This window comes from Somniosus microcephalus, chromosome 21 (genome assembly GCF_052327205.1).
Source record: "Somniosus microcephalus isolate GS21.2 chromosome 21, FLI_Smic_1.0, whole genome shotgun sequence".
Taxonomy (NCBI): domain Eukaryota; kingdom Metazoa; phylum Chordata; class Chondrichthyes; order Squaliformes; family Somniosidae; genus Somniosus; species Somniosus microcephalus.
Window position 1 is genome coordinate 59,524,193 of NC_141007.1, and position 16,316 is coordinate 59,540,508.

Consider the following 16,316-nt stretch of genomic DNA (forward strand, 5'->3'; position numbering starts at 1 on the left):
ATCCAGGGGCACTGAGCTCAGTGAACCACTTCTACTCGGCACGGACTAGGGTTTAAAACTGGGCTCTTTTGTGGCCTGTAGGCCCAGCGATTCACTGGATGAAATTTCCACTTCACGGGGAACCCCTGCAGTTTCTTAATAACTGGGTCTGGTTACTAGCCAGGCCTTTTAGTGCACAGCAGGAATTTCTTTCACTTAGAAACATGTCATTATAAAGCATTTGAGCGGGTCGGGGGGGTGGGGGGCGGGTGGGAGTGTTCAGTATTTCTAATATGTGCCTGTGCTGGTATGTGTGTTTTCTGTACACTTTTATTGATGGTCAGCATGCAGTCGTCAGTTTGGGCTGTGGATGGTCCAGGTAATTCGAAGTCATATTTTGCATTACATTGAAATATCCAATCATTTGGATGTAAATAACGCAGCAACATGGGAATTTAGCAATTTCAAAAAATGCAATTATTAGATAATTTGAATTAAATGACTTTGCATTAAAGGAAGACTGTAGTGTATGGATGCAGATGTGATTTCATATATTCATCTGTAATTTATCCTCTTCTCTTGATCTTTTGCTTCTGTAAAATTTTAGCAACAGTTGGGAAAAATATATTAATTCGTTAACTTCTTGACAACTTGTGCCAAACAATAGAAGTTGGACATGTGAATCACACCGGGGCTTTTATTGGGAGTGAAACAGGTAAACAAAAGAAATCTTTGCTTTGATTAAAGGAAAAGGAACGTGTAGGAACATGCAGGCATGTGTACCTGTTGTTGCTACTGTGATGTCTTCATGACTTAGAAAAAGTGCTAATATTTATGACATGAGAACCTAATATAGACTTTTGTTTCAAATTCCTCTCTCTGCTCTTTTGGGTAGAACTGTTAACCTGTTTATTTCAAACTGGTTAATGTCTTTGCAAAAGTAGAGGACTTTCAGATGAGCACATTACAGGTTTGTATGTTCGTAGCACACTGCGCAATTTCAGGGTCGTGTTTAAAGTCTTCCATCTTGTAGGAGATATTCCCAGTTTTAGAGGTGATTTTCCTTCCTGTGGAAAGATACTCTGCAGGAAATCGCCATGCTTATGTCAGCTGTGAGAGCAAGAGAAGTGACACTGTAGGGAATCCTGCATGCTGCCATTCTTACTATCAAAAACTTAAATCAGTGAAAATGTGATTGTGAACAGGATTTTATTCAGGGTGCCACAAAGAAAAGAAAAAAACTGGTTTACACTGCAGGACATAGAAAAGTGACTTTAATGTGCAATGGTGTTCAGACCTACCGTGGTTTTAGGTCAGAAGATATTCCAGCACCTTGTCCTACTTCTTGACTGTTCCATGTCTTCCTGCCCCTTCAACCGCTAAACTCCATGAAGATGAATCTTGTCTATGATAAGAACTCTTTAGTATGTCGTCAAATTGTAGTGTATGTGCCTTTAAGAGCCCCATGTGTACTGTAATGCCGGTAATGGCCACTCGGGCTATATAAGCCTGTATATTGTGTTGTATCCGTTAGTTACCCTCCAGACTTTGTTTAGTAAACACCTATCAAACCAACTCCTGTCTTCAGTGTCTCTATCAACACACAGACACAACAGTGGCGACGAAGTGGAAACGGACTTACCTGCAATTCGACAGCACCTCAAGGACATCGATTCCTCTGGCGTCCAGAGTTGAGGAAGAATCAAGAAAGTGAAAGAAGCTGTGGTTTCACCAGCTGGCCAAGCTGGTGGCAGGTACTGCAGTAATCCTTCCTGGGCATCAGGCTGGGGCTCCAGCGGCTGGCTCTGCAGCTAGGCCAAGCAGCTAAGTCGAAGGCAGGCAGTAACAGACGGGGAGGGAGCACTCGGGAGACGGCCGGCGCTGCAAGCAGGTCGGCATTCGGACCTAGAAAGAGAGTCCGTCGGGAACGAGTCTCCAACTGTAAATAAATAAATAAAAAGAACGGAAACCGCGGGAAACGGCGTTGTCATCGGCAGCAGCGGCAGGGAAGCACGGGAAGCGCCATATCTTTTCTGCAGAAAAGAAAGAAAAGCGCGGGAAGCGCCATTTTTTTTCTAGGATGCCTAATTCTGGCAATATTGATGCTTTTGATAACGAGATAGAGGATTGGACCACATATGTGGAAAGAGTGGAGGTATATTGCACCGCAAATGGAATAGAAGATGAAAAAAAAGCTTCAGTACTTCTAAATCTAATGGGCGCAAAGACATACAAGCTGTTACGAAACTTAATCACTCCAGCCGAACCGATGGACAAGAATTTTAAGGAGATTGTTGATACCCTACACTGCCAATTCGGGGCAGGACTGGCAGATTCTCTACGAGACAAATTCGTCTGCGGTCTCCTAAGTGAAGGAACACAAAAAAGGCTAATTTCTGAGAAAGATTTAACACTGGACAAGGCTTTCAGTGCAAGAGGAGCTACAGAGATACAGCAAAAGCCACAGGACTTCGGCACCCATGAAATGACACGGGGTTTCGAGAGATGTTGTCGCTGCGGCAGATCCACCCATGACCAGAGGGGCTGCTGGTTCAAGGACAAAGCATGCAGGCAATGCGGAAAGATGGGACACATTACACGTGTATGCCAATCTGGAAAAAAAAAATCCACTAACATAAAAAAAATCAATAAGGAAAAACACAAAGGTACAAATGATGATGGACAGTAGCTCCGAAGACCAGAAGAGCGATAGCGACTCCGGAAACAAGAGACTAAGCTCTCTCAAATTACATAATGTAATTGCCAAAGAAGATTACCAGACCATTTGGGTTACCCTCACAATAGCAGGGTCCCCAGTTAAAATGGAGCTAGATACAGGATCAGCTCTGACCGTCATAAATCGACGGGATTACGAGCGGCTATTTCCGCATATACCTTTAAAAGACACATCCATTATCTTGAAAACATATACGGGGCAGAAAGTATACCCCAAAGGAAAAATAAGGGTGCCTGTTGTATACAACGGCAAGGAAATACAGAAGTTGTATTTATACGTTCTACAAGATGGTGGTCCACCGCTGTTGGGACGTGAATGGATCAGGAAAATACGTTTAGACTGGCACTCCATTCAGGCACTGACGGTGACCAATAAGGAAAGAAATGATGATGACGTCATACCTGAACGATTAAAAGACATCTTGGCCAACGCCAAGGAAGTGTTTCAAGAGAAACTAGGAACCTTGAAAGGCATCACCGCCTCAATAAAAGTGGAAGATGCAGCAATTCCCAAGTTTTTTAAGGCAAGACCGGTGCCATACGCAATTCGTCCAGCAGTCGAGGCAGAGCTGGAGAATTTGGAAAAGGCAGGCGTATTATCTAAAATAGATTGGAGCGAGTGGGCAACACCCATCGTCCCAGTCATGAAGAAAGCATTGAATAATGATAAATCTGAAGAACAGAGAAAAATTCGCATCTGTGGAGACTTCAAGGTGACTGTAAACCCGATCCTTCACACGGTACAGTATCCTCTTCCGAGGATAGAAGATATTTTCGCCTCACTATCCGGAGGGAAACGTTTCACCAAAATTGACTTGGCACAGGCATATCTACAGATGGAGGTTGAAGAGGCCTCTAAAAAATATCTCACGATAAATACACACAAAGGTCTGTACCAGTACAATTGACTGGTTTTCGGAGTAGCATCCGCTCCAGCTATCTGGCAAAGAGCTATGGAGCAAGTCCTCCAAGGGATTCCGGGGACTCCCTAGACGACATCCTTGTAACAGGAGAAAACGACAACGAGCACCTTGCCAATTTGGAGCAGGTGCTCACTAGGCTGAGAGAACGGGGCCTACGAGCAAATCGCCCCAAGTGCGAATTTTTCCAAAATCAAATATCATATTGTGGCCACATAATTAATAAGGAAGGGTTGCATAAGTCACCTGAAAAAATTGAAGCGGTCATAAAAGCCCCAGCACCTGAAAATGTTTCACAATTAAGGTCGTTCCTGGGATTAATAAATTACTATCATAAATTTTTACCGAACTTATCAACTCTTCTACACCCTCTTAAGGAACTGCTACAAACAGGAGTAATTTGGAAATGGAGCGAAGACTGTAAACGTGCCTTCCATAAATGCAAAGACTTAATCACGTCCAAAGAAGTTTTGGCTCATTACAACCCATCACTGCCAATCAGACTGGCATGCGATGCATCCCCTTATGGCATAGGAGCAGTATTATCGCATAAATTCCCTGATGGCTCGGAACGGCCGATAGCTTTTGCGTCACGGTCATTGAACTCAGCTGAGCGTAACTTTGCCCAAATCGACAGGGAAGCACTCAGCCTGGTATGGGGAGTGAAGGAATTCAACCATTACCTACATGGACAAAAATTTACCTTGTTGACTGACCATCAACCCCTCATCTCCATATTCAACCCTAAAAAGGGTGTTCCCATTATGACAGCGCAAAGGCTACAGAGGTGGTCCCTTTTTCTAGGGGCACACCAATACAACATAGAATACAAAGGATCAAAACAGCATGGGAAGGCTGATGGTTTATCGTGCCTACCGTTGCCAATGGTAGAAGAGGCACCTACAGTAGACCCAGTGGAGATGTTCCACTCAACCATAGTGGAATGTCTACCAGTAACCAATCATGCCATTGAAAAGGAAACGAGAAATGACCCGACTCTCTCACGAGTCTACGACTTAACGGTGAAGGGATGGCCAGCACATGGCGAACCACTGTTGCCAGCATTCTCGCAAAGAAGAGAACAGCTGTCAGTGTGCCGAGGAACCTTGATGTGTGGATCCAGAGTGGTGATTCCACCCAAACTCCAGGATAAAGTACTAAAGGAGCTTCACGAGGGGCATCTGGGTGGAGTGAAAATTAAGAACCTAACCAGAGCGTTTGTATGGTGGCCAGGTATCGATGGAGACATCGAAGAAATGACCAAGAGCTGCCTAGGATGCCAGAAGGTCCAAAACGCTCCACCCCAAGCCCCTCTACATCCATGGGAGTGGCCCTCATCTCCCTGGCAAAGGGTACACATCGACTTTGCTGGTCCATTTATGGACTCGATGTTCTTAATCGCGGTTGATGCACACTCCAAGTGGCCGGAGGTAATAAAGATGTCCTCCACCACCACGGAAAAAACCATCACAGTATTAAGGACCATATTTGCCAGGAATGGGCTGCCGGAACAGATCTGTTCTGATAATGGACCGCAATTTGTGTCCGAAGAATTCAGGAAGTTCTTAAAAAACAATGGGGTTAAGCACTACACATCCGCCCCATACCATCCCGCCACCAATGGATTGGCTGAAAGGTTTGTCCAGACCTTCAAGAAGGCCATAAAGGCCATGGGTAATGAAGACATAAAACTTCAGCACAAGCTGGATAACTTCTTGTTCGCATACAGGAATGGTTACAAACCAAACTCCCGCCATGATGTTCTTCAATAGAAGCCTAAGATGCCGGCTGGATTTGATCAAGCCCAACATCAGAAGGGACGTGGAGAACCGGCAATTTCAAGGCATGAATGAAAGGCCAACTAGAACCTTCCAGATAGGTCAACAAGTTTTGGCCCGGGACTACCGTACCGAGAAATGGCAACCTGGAACTATCTGCACACGACTAGGACTGCTGATGTATACCGTGGACATCGGAGAAAGCATAATAAGGCGCCATGCTGACCAAATCATAGAGTCATCCGAAAAGGGACAACCGACACCACAACTCTATACGCCTAACGATGAAGTAGAGATACCCATATCTACCTCCGATCCGGTGATACTGGAACCCGATGAACCCGACACTGGCATTCAAGCCGAATCAACCTTGCCAAAAGAACCTACTACACCACCAGAAACTACTACACCACCGAGGCGTTATCCGGACCGAGTCAGGAAGCCTCCAGAGAGACTGACTTATAATTAATTAACTGCAGCAATGTGTAGATTATTTTTCTTGTAACATGTAACTAATAATTACTTAAAATATTATGGCCTAGAAATTCAGTTTGGGGCGGCCAGCTCGCTCGCGCCCAGAAAGTACCGCTGCGCGCGGAGCCACTTGCGCCCGCCGGAAATTCAGTTTCAGCGCCCCAACTCGAAGGCGGCCGCTATTCAAGGGTTTCGGCGCCCCTGCTTGGGGCGCTGAAACTGAATATCGGCGCGCTAGGTGCCGCAGCACCACCCGCTGCGGAGCGGCAGGCTGCGGTACTGCAGGCCTTCCTCCCTCTCTTAAGGGGGAGGTGCCTGCAACAGCAAGATCGCCGCTCGCTAGTGCCGGCAAATGAGCCCGGCACCATGGAGAAGTGCCGGGCTCCCGGAAAACAGCCGGCAATGCCACGGGGGGGGGGGGGGGGTGGAGGAGGCCGGGGAAGGAGGTGTGGGCAGGCGGCCGCCGAAAAAGCGGCCGACCGCACCTCCGCCTTAACTCGCCCCACTAACACTACAGGACGGCCCCGTTTTCTGATCGCTGTTTGCGGCCGCTGCGGAAGAGGCGGCCGCAACTAAATATGGCGGTCGGGCCGGTAGCGGGGCGGTAGCGGGGCACTGCGCACACTGATGATGTCATCGGTGGCGGCGCAGCGCTACTGCCTAACGCCGCCATTACCGCAGCGCTGAATATCGGCGAAAGCTCAGCAAGTGGCGCAAAAGCCCTCTTTGGGCGAAAACTGGGTGCAAAGCCTACTGAATTTCTAGCCCTATGTGTTGGTTGGCTAGAAGGGGAGGAATTGTAGTGTATGTGCCTTTAAGAGCCCCATGTGTACTGTAATGCCGGTAATGGCCACTCGGGCTATATAAGCCTGTATATTGTGTTGTATCCGTTAGTTACCCTCCAGACTTTGTTTAGTAAACACCTATCAAACCAACTCCTGTCTTCAGTGTCTCTATCAACATACAGACACAACAATTACAAATACATGACATGCCACAGGAGCAATTATGGTCTGACTCATTAATTGGTTACCTGGACTGTCAGAACTCAGGGCTATAATTAGTGAGAACATTCCGTAACTGAAGGAAATAACTGACTAGATTTCAGCAGAACAGCTATTGATAGTTCCTCAAATGGTAATGAGCAACACCTCATAACACACATTGTGTTGCAATATTTTCTCTGGCAAATTATGGGATCATTTTGTTTGGAGTTCTGTCGCCTGCATTTTGGGCAGTGCGCCATATTTCATGTCTGTGCATGAGGCACTTATGAAACTGATGTTTTGTTTGTCAAGCAGCAAAATACCTCTTCCGAGTAGTCTGAATATTGAAGTAGGTTTTATAAATTAGTGCTTCCAGCACAGTGCCTCTCATGACAGAACTGCTGCTCAGTTTGCCCTGCACAATTTTCCATCTGTTATTTAAGAAATGGAAAATCACATGAGGCACGCTATCCTCTGCACCTGAGTTCCTGATATATGCTCACAAAGCTCTCTGGCCCGACTGCTAATTTGTGAAGTTTACTCCATGGTGTGCTAAAACAAAATGAATCAGTTTAAAAAACAGGATGGCGAGCAGGGGTGCATATTCTCTTGTTTTTGAAAAAAGTGGTGAACTTTTCAATGTTTTTTTCCTGTGGGACTTACTGTGAAAGATGTCTGTTTATTTTGATATGTAACTACTGTAGCTAGTTCAGGTTGAACATTGCAGTCATAGAAATTGGCAGGATCGAAAAAGTTATGGTAACAGCAACAGGACTGAAAAGCACTTGATAGCCTTGCGTGCAATTGGCTAACCAATAAGGTAGAAGGAAATGTGCAAGACAGGGTGGAAGCCTTTGCAACAGGATACTGCAAGGATTGTGCCTCGCATGGAGCGTGTGGATTAAATGTTCAAAGGGATAGTTATTCCTTCATTAAAATATATCAGGACAAGTCAAGCTGTAGTCAATTCCTCTTAATCGATTCTTTTAATTATTATATGCGTGAGTGCGTCTTTAATTTAGATTTCAAGGCTTTATCAGGTAATGCATTCTGGGATATTGAGCAGATTTGTATTGTGCTTATATTAAGCTTTGTATTCTTTATGTAGTGTACTTAGAAGGTATTGAACAATAGGCTATGCATTATTTCTCATTAAATCATAGAATTTTGCAATAGGAAAATAGGCTATTAGGCCACTCTGTCTAGTAGGGCTCTCTGAAAGAGCTATCCACTTAGTTCTTCTCCCTGCATGTTCTCCATAACCATTTAATTTTTATTTCAACCATTTATCTACTTTCCTTTTAGAAGCTATTATGGATTCTGCTTCCAGCACTAGGGTAGTCCATCCCTAAAAATATGCTGCTTTCCTTTCCCTTCAGTCTTTTGCTGATGATTTAGGTTCATGCCATTTTTAGTTATCAGCTTACTGACCAATGGATACTTTCTTTCTGTATTTACCTTATCAAAACTCCTCAATTTTCAACATCTCCATCAGATCTTCTCACAACCTCTTGTTAAACTGAGGCCCTGTCTGCTCTCTCAGGTGGATGTAAAAGATCCCACAGCACTATTTCAAAGAAGAGCACGAGAGTTATCCCCAGTGTCCTAGCCAATATTTATCCCTCAATCAATATCACTAAAACAGATTATCTGGTCATTATCACATTGCTGTTTGTGGGAGTTTGCTGTATACAAAATGGCTGCCGCATTCCCTACATTACAACAGTGACTCCACTTCAAAAAGTACTTCATTCGCTGTAAAGCGCTTTGGGATGTCCGGTGGTCATGAAAGGCTCTGTATAAATGCAAGTCTTTCCTTTCCTTGTTGTGAAAGGGTTTCAATTTCTCTAGTCTGTCCTTAGAACCAAAGACGCTCATCTCTAGTATCATCTTAGTAAATCTCTTCTTTATCTTCTCCATGGCCTTGATGCCCTTCCTAAAGTGCGGGGCTCAGAACTGGACACAGTTTTGTATAGGTTTAGCATTATCCAGTGTGCAATGATTGATATAAACTTATTTGTTCATGAGCGATGAAAAGAACTTAGTGCAAATTAGAAAATCCTAAATTGTAGAGAGAAAATCAAAATTAGATGCTGGAATTCTGATGAAAGATCGCCACCAGAAACATTAACTCAGAAACATTAACCTAGCTTTTATCTTTTCTGATAGCGTTGAATCTATTGTGCATTGGCAGCATTTTTTTTGTTTTTAAACCATCAATTATTTTGAGAGGGTACTGTGAAATTATGTAGATGTTTTCATTTTGTAATGTATCCTATGCATACCACTTTCAAGTAAATCAAATTAGAATTATGATGCAATTACCAGGCTCCAATAAGAACTTCTTTTGCTTAATATTCCTCAGCTGCTCATTTATTTAACATTAAAACAATGAGCGGCATTTATTATTTTAAATTTGGTTCTGTTGGTGTCAGTGTGGAAAAATAGTGTAGATTGACAAAGCGTGAGAAATAAATCATCTTTGCAAGCTATTATTAAGATGTAAATCACAGTTTTAGGTTAGCCATCAATGACTATTTAGGTATAAAAACTAGTGAGGCATGTATTTTTCTCTGAATTTACAGCTCTTACTAGACATTTATGAAGAATAATAAACAAGTCTTTCTGTGTGTTGTGGTCTACATCACATGGGATCTGGTTTGGGTTCAGGCTGAACGTTAAACTGGTTCCTTGTGTATGATGTTGAAAATAAATGATCCAAGTTCATTACTGCTATTGAAATTACAGGCTTGCTTTTTAAAAAAAAAATCCGTACATAGTTCAACTGCACAACCACAGATAAACTAAACAACTACGCCAGTCAATTGTACCATTTATTTCAGACTTGTGCCTGATGACGTTTATTTTATTTCTTTTTGGGAAGATGATTTTCCGATTGGCGTTAATTTAGCCCATTTAAAATACATGGGTTAGTATGGCGGTGAATAACACCGAGCAGAAAATTGAGGCTCAGATCTTTTCTGCAGCTTTCAACTCATGCTCGTTATTGAAGTTTTAATGTAAAAGTTAAGGAGGTCATAGGATGGGTGAGTAAAGGATTCACTACATGGCTATAATGCCAGCAGCCATATATAGCTGGAAAAGTCTGTGAGTTAACATTTTAGCAAACTGTTCAAAGGAGGCCTATTTAATTCTTTTTTTAAATTTGCTCCCAGCATATGGGCAATGCCAGCAACATTGCATTTATTGCCCATCCATATCACTACAATATCTATAGCCTCGATTTTAACCCAACCCGCCCGGCAGGAACAGGATGGGTGAGCGGTTAAATATGCAAAAATTGATTTACATCAGAACACCAGAAATAGGAGCAGGAGTAGGCCATATGGCCCCTCGAGCCTGCTCCGCCATTCAATAAGATCATGGCTGATCATCAATCTTAACTCCACTTTCCCGCCCGATCTCCATATCCCTTGATTCCCCATGAGTCCAAAAATCTAACTAGTGCAGCCTTGAATAGACTCAATGACTCAGCATTCACAGCCCTCTGGGGCAGAGAATGCCAAAGATTCACAACCCTCCGAGTAAAGAAATTCCTTCTCATCTCAGTTTTAAATGGCCTACCCCTTATCCTGAGACTATGCCCCCTAGTTCTGGACACTCCAGCCAGGGGAAACAACCTCTCAGCATCTACCCTGTCAATCCCCTTCAGAATCTTGTATGTTTCAATGAGATCACCTCTCATTCTTCTAAACTCCAGAAAGTACCGTCCCATTTCTGCCTGGAGCCCGCCGCCCGCCATTTTCACTGTGGAGCTGACTCGGGTCACAAATGCACCCACTGTAAAGAGGACCCCAACGTGATTTTAACTGGGCGGGTCAGAGGTCCCACCCAACAGCAAACCCGCCGAGTGAAACTTAGCAGCATTAGCTTCACAAACTGACTGGCATGATTGCAAGCTGCATTTAAAGGGTCACTCATTCACAGGCACTTAGGCCATTAGGATCTGTGTGCCACTGAGATTAATGCATTTCCATGGCAGTTCTGAGCTTCCAGTTTGCTTTCTGACTATTTCCCCCCTCATTACCTGCCCTCATTAAGCACGCTCCATCAATTTTCAACTGGTGTGTGATCACCACAGAAAGATAATGCAAGTCTGCACTAAGTTTTGCTGGCAGCTGCCATGGCGTCATTGTTCTGCGACACTCATCCAGCCCGCCACTTTTCCACCCATCTAGGAACTTCTGAGGATGGCTGCTAGAGGACAAGGGATACCCCCTCCACACCAAGCTGATGACACCCCTCCGCAACCCCATCACGCCTGAGCAACACAGATACAACGACAGCCAGGGGGCCACCAGGAACATCAAATAGCATACCATTGGCATTTTTAAGCAAAGATTCAGCTGCCTTGATCGTTTTGCGGGCTCCCTACAATATGAGCCAGACAAAGTCAGCCACATCATTGTAGTTTGCTGCATTCTGCACAACCTGGCAACCCAAAGAGGATTGGAGTTGGAGGAGATAAAACAACAAGAAGAGGCACCGTCAGACAAGGAAGAATTGGATGAAGGTGAGAGAGAACTGCAAGAAGGAAGGGCAGTACAGGTAGACTATCCTTTATCCGAAAACCTCGGGACCAGCCGTGTTTCGGTTTTCGGAAAATTTCGGATTTCAGAAGGTATTTTATAAGACTGGGAAATTTGTCGGGGGTGGGGGTCGGCGGGGGGGTCGGGGGTCGGGGGTCGGTGGGGGGTCGGCGGGGGGGTCGGGGTGGGGTCGGGGTCGGCGGGGGTCGGGGTCGGCGGGGGGTCGGGGGTGGGGGTCGGCGGGGGTCGGGGTCGTGCACACGACTTACGCTGAACAAAACCTTTCGGTTTTCAGAGGATTTCGGTTTTCGGAAGTGCGGATAAAGGATACACTATCCCTTATCCGAAAGGGTGGGGGGTCGGCGGTGGGGGTCGGCGGGGGTCGGGGTCGTGCGCACAACTTACGCTGAACGAAGAAACCTTCGGTTTTTAGAGGGTTTCGGTTTTCGGAAGTTCGGATAAAGGGTAGTCTACCTGTATAATGCCTTGCAGCTGGACAGGCTAGGGAGCAGTTGATAGAGCAGCGCTTTCAGTGACCTTCTCAATCTCCTCATCTGAAAAGTCTGAAAAAAATCCCCTCAGCATTAATGATGCCTGTTTCCCCTTCACCACTCCCTTGACTGGTTTCAATGTTCTTCACTGCTCATTCAGTCAACCTCCTAAGTCAATGACTTTCTGGTAATGCAGACTAAGAACATGTAATGAGAAGGAACTCTAGAGCAAAGTTAGAAATGTAATAAACGTGTTGATTTTAATTCCAAACTAAGGCAAACTGCAGAGTGTTGATACCCTGAGAGATGACAACACACAGGCTGGACTCCTCCACACTTTCAGCCACTGCGGTGGAACTCCTTGTCATGCATTCCAGTACTAGGTATAACTGCTTGTGTGAAGTGAGCAGTTTTCTTCTCATTGCTGGGAAACTGAAGTCCGCCTCTCTGTCCTCCTCAGCAGAGCTTGCTCACTCTGTGCTGGTGGTTGAGAGTGACAGACCGCAGGACAGTGCCTTCTCAGAAGGATTCTCCTCCTCTGAGATGTCTTTTTTGGGGGGCTGTGGTCGTTGAGAAGGATCTAGAGGAAAGAGAAAAGGGACAATGATTAGAATGGCACTGAGATACTGCACAGTAGCAGATAACAGATAATGTGGGGGTGGGGGTGGGGGGGAGGTGGTTGGGAGATGTTTTCTGATGCTTTGGCAACATAAGATGTAACTTGTCATGCCAATAAAGCGATTTGAATTGAATTGAATTGAATTGAATTGAGTGTATGAGACCTGTCTGATTCAAGCTGTAAATCTAAATTATGCAGAATTGCTGGATATTACAGAGAAGAGCAAGAATATAGAGTATGATTTTGTTTTTTTATGGAAGCAAGAAATAATCATGCATTGTCCTCTCCCTAAACTCACAAAGCGCTTTGAAAGTCTGGAACTGGGGAAGGGCCTGACTGTTGGTGCATGAATATTCGAAAGTAGTTCCTCCTGAAAAATAAGCCACTGTTTTCCAGTCTACACATGTGGTACAAACCCAAGTGACTAATTTTAATAGAGCACAGGAGAAACCATGTATCATAAACAATGACATTAATGGGTTACTTAATAGGACACATGCATAACAAAACTCAGGGCTATAATTAACTGGAACATTCTGTAACTGGGGGAGTAACCAACCAGTTTTTATTACAGCCACTATTTTAATACTTTTTCAGCTACAGAGGACAACACTCCATAAAACACAATTTGTTACAACGCAGAAAAGGTACCAAACAGTAGCCATCACAATATGGTGTCAAACTTACATTGTTGTGATTTATGTTATATTTTCGGATGCCTCTGAACCGCAATAAAACTAGGCACCTGCCCGCTGGTCCTGGATCCACGGAGACTCGCGCTCCTGGGCTTCTACACGCACGCCTGCGTCAAGGCCCACGTATCGCTTGGGTTTGCACCACATGTGTATACTTGCATTGGAGGCGGTTCAGAGACGATTCACTCGGTTGATTCCGGAGATGAGGGGGGCTGACTTATGAGGAAAGGTTGAGCAGGCTGGGCCTATGCTCATTGGAATTTAGAAGAATGAGAGGTGATCTTATTGAAACATATAAGATATACTGAGGGGGCTCGACAAGGCAGATGCAGAGAGGATGTTTCCTCTCATGGGGAAATCTAGAACTCGGGGGCATAGTTTCAGAATAAAGGGTCGCCCTTTTAGAACTGAGATGAGGAGGAATTTCTTCTCTCAGAGGGTCGTAAATCTGTGGAATTCTCTGCCCCAGAGAGCCGTGGAGGCTGGGTCATTAAATACATTTAAGGTGGAGATAGACAGATTTTTGCAAGGTAAGGGAGTGAAAGGTTATGGGGAGCGGGCAGGGAAGTGGCTTTGAACCCAAGATCAGCCATGATCTTATTGAATGGTGGAGCAGGCTCGAGGGGCCAAGTGGCCTATTCCGGCTCCTATTTCTTATGTTCTTATACATGGGGCGCATGCAGTTCGCAAGCATCCCTGGGATCACGTGGGCTGGCCCAACCAATCAGAAAGGGGATTCCCATTATGCTTATGGGGAATCCATTTATGTACGGAATCTCCATAAGCTTAATAGGAATCACATAAAAAATTCATTTTAGTACAAAAATTTAATTTAAAAAAAAATTTAAACATTTTTCAAGGGGTCAAAAATAACACAAACTTATTTTACAGGTTTTTGAATGTTAAAATGATTTTAAAAATTTTATTTTATTATTTATTTTCAGCCTTACACTGGTAAAAGAAGGCCCTATGCCTGCTTTTACCAGATATAAGAGTTTCACAGGCATCTGTCAAGATCCTCCGCCCATGAATGTCTATTTCCCGGGGATGCGGAGGATCTTGACAGATCGCAAGTTTCGGGTTTTCACGCATGCACTTATAGCCGTGTACGCAATACGGTCATAGGCCTAGGAAAATCCGGGCCATTGTTTTTCCTTGTAGCTTATATATAAAGGGAATCTGTAAAGCTCTTCTGCACCAAGTTTCCCAAGGACATATAAGGTTACTGACGATATTGAAATTCACATAATAGGCTAATGACGAAGGTCAGAGAATGCGGAGTCAGGGGACAAGTAGCAGAATGGATAGCTAGCTGGCTGCAAGACAGAAAGCAGAGACTAGGGCTAAAGGGTAGTTATTCAGAGTGGCAGAAGGTGGGAAGTGGGGTTCTACAAGAATCAGTGCTGGGACCATTGTTGTTCACAATTTATATTAACAATTTCAACTCGAATTAAAAACAAAATTTCTAAATTTGCGGACGACACCAAGTTGGGAGGGATAGTCAACACTGAGGAGGACTGCAACAAATTACAAGAAGACATTAATAAACTTGCAGAATGCGCATATAATTGGCAAATTAATTTCAACATAGATAAATGTAAGGTATTACATTTTGGTAAGAAAAATAAGTACGTCACATATTACTTGGAAAATAAGAATCTAAATGGGGTAGAGGAGCAAAGGGATCTGGGAGTACAGATCACTAAAAGTTGTGATGCAGGTCAATAAGGCCATAACAAAACCAGACCAAGCACGAGGGTTTATTTTTAGAGGGATAGAATTGAAAAGTAGAGAAGTTATGCTAAACTTTTATCGAACCTTGGTTAGACCACACTTGGTTAGAGTACTGCATACAGTTCTGGTTGCCATATTATAAAAAGGATATAGAGGCACTGGAGAGGGTGCAGAGAAGATTTACAAGGATGATACCAGAACTGCGAGGTTATACCTATCAGGAAAGGATGAACAGGCTGGGGCTCTTTCCTCTAGAAAACCTCTAGGGTGACCTAATAGAGGTCTTTAAAATCATGAAAGGTTTTGATAGCGTGGATACAGAGAGAATGTTTCCACTTGTGGGGAAGAACATAACTAGAGGCCATCAATATAAGATAGTCACCAAGAAATAAAATAGGGAATTCAGAAGAAACTTCTACCACAGGAATTGTTTACTTGAACAAATGTAATGCACAAGATGGCTGATGATCTGGTGTGATGGATTTTTGTCCTAATTTTCAATTGGTAACACCCACTTTATAGCCAAAAGACAGGTATCACCAATCAGAAACTGTACCGCGATTGCTATTTACAGAGATGGTCAGACGATTTTCATAGCAAATGTAAGCTTTTAAAAAAAAAAAATCTAATTCCAACTGATTTTATAACCATAGCAATTTTAGAATGAAAGAAAGAAAGACTTGCATTTATGTAGCGCCTTTCACGACCACTGGACGTCCCAAAGTGCTTTTACAGCCAATGAAGTACTTTTTGAAGTGTAGTCGCTGTTGTAGGAAATGGGGCAGCCAATTTGCGCACAGCAAGCTCCCACAAACAGCAATGTGATAATGACCAGATAACCTGTTTTTGTTCTGTTGATTGAGGGATAAATATTGGCCAGGACAATAATTTTGATCATTTATGGCACAACTGAGATGGACTTCAAGTACTTGTCCCAGTGAGAAATATACTAAACTGCTCCCTCACCCAATGGTGAGCCTGTCAGAGTTCCAGCAGCAACACCCATGAATAATCACCTGATTATGGCAAGTCACTATTACTGTTACCATGCGATTGTTCATGGGTTCAGCTGAAGGTCAACCACATTAAGTTTTAAATGGATTGGCCCACTGGTCAGCAACCAAATAGTTATGAAAGATATGCAGCTTATGATTCGATGGGAAGTAAAGCTAATCTCAACAAGGAAACCTTGTACTCGTACTCCTAGAAATAACCTTCTTGTTCTTAGCTTCGGCCATAATGTAATTTATGAATGGAGAGTTACCTGCCATAGATGTATTCCCCTGTTTATATCTAACAGTTTACATGAAAAATTAAGTTGCAGCAGCTCTGTGGCATTAAGAGCCAGACAGAT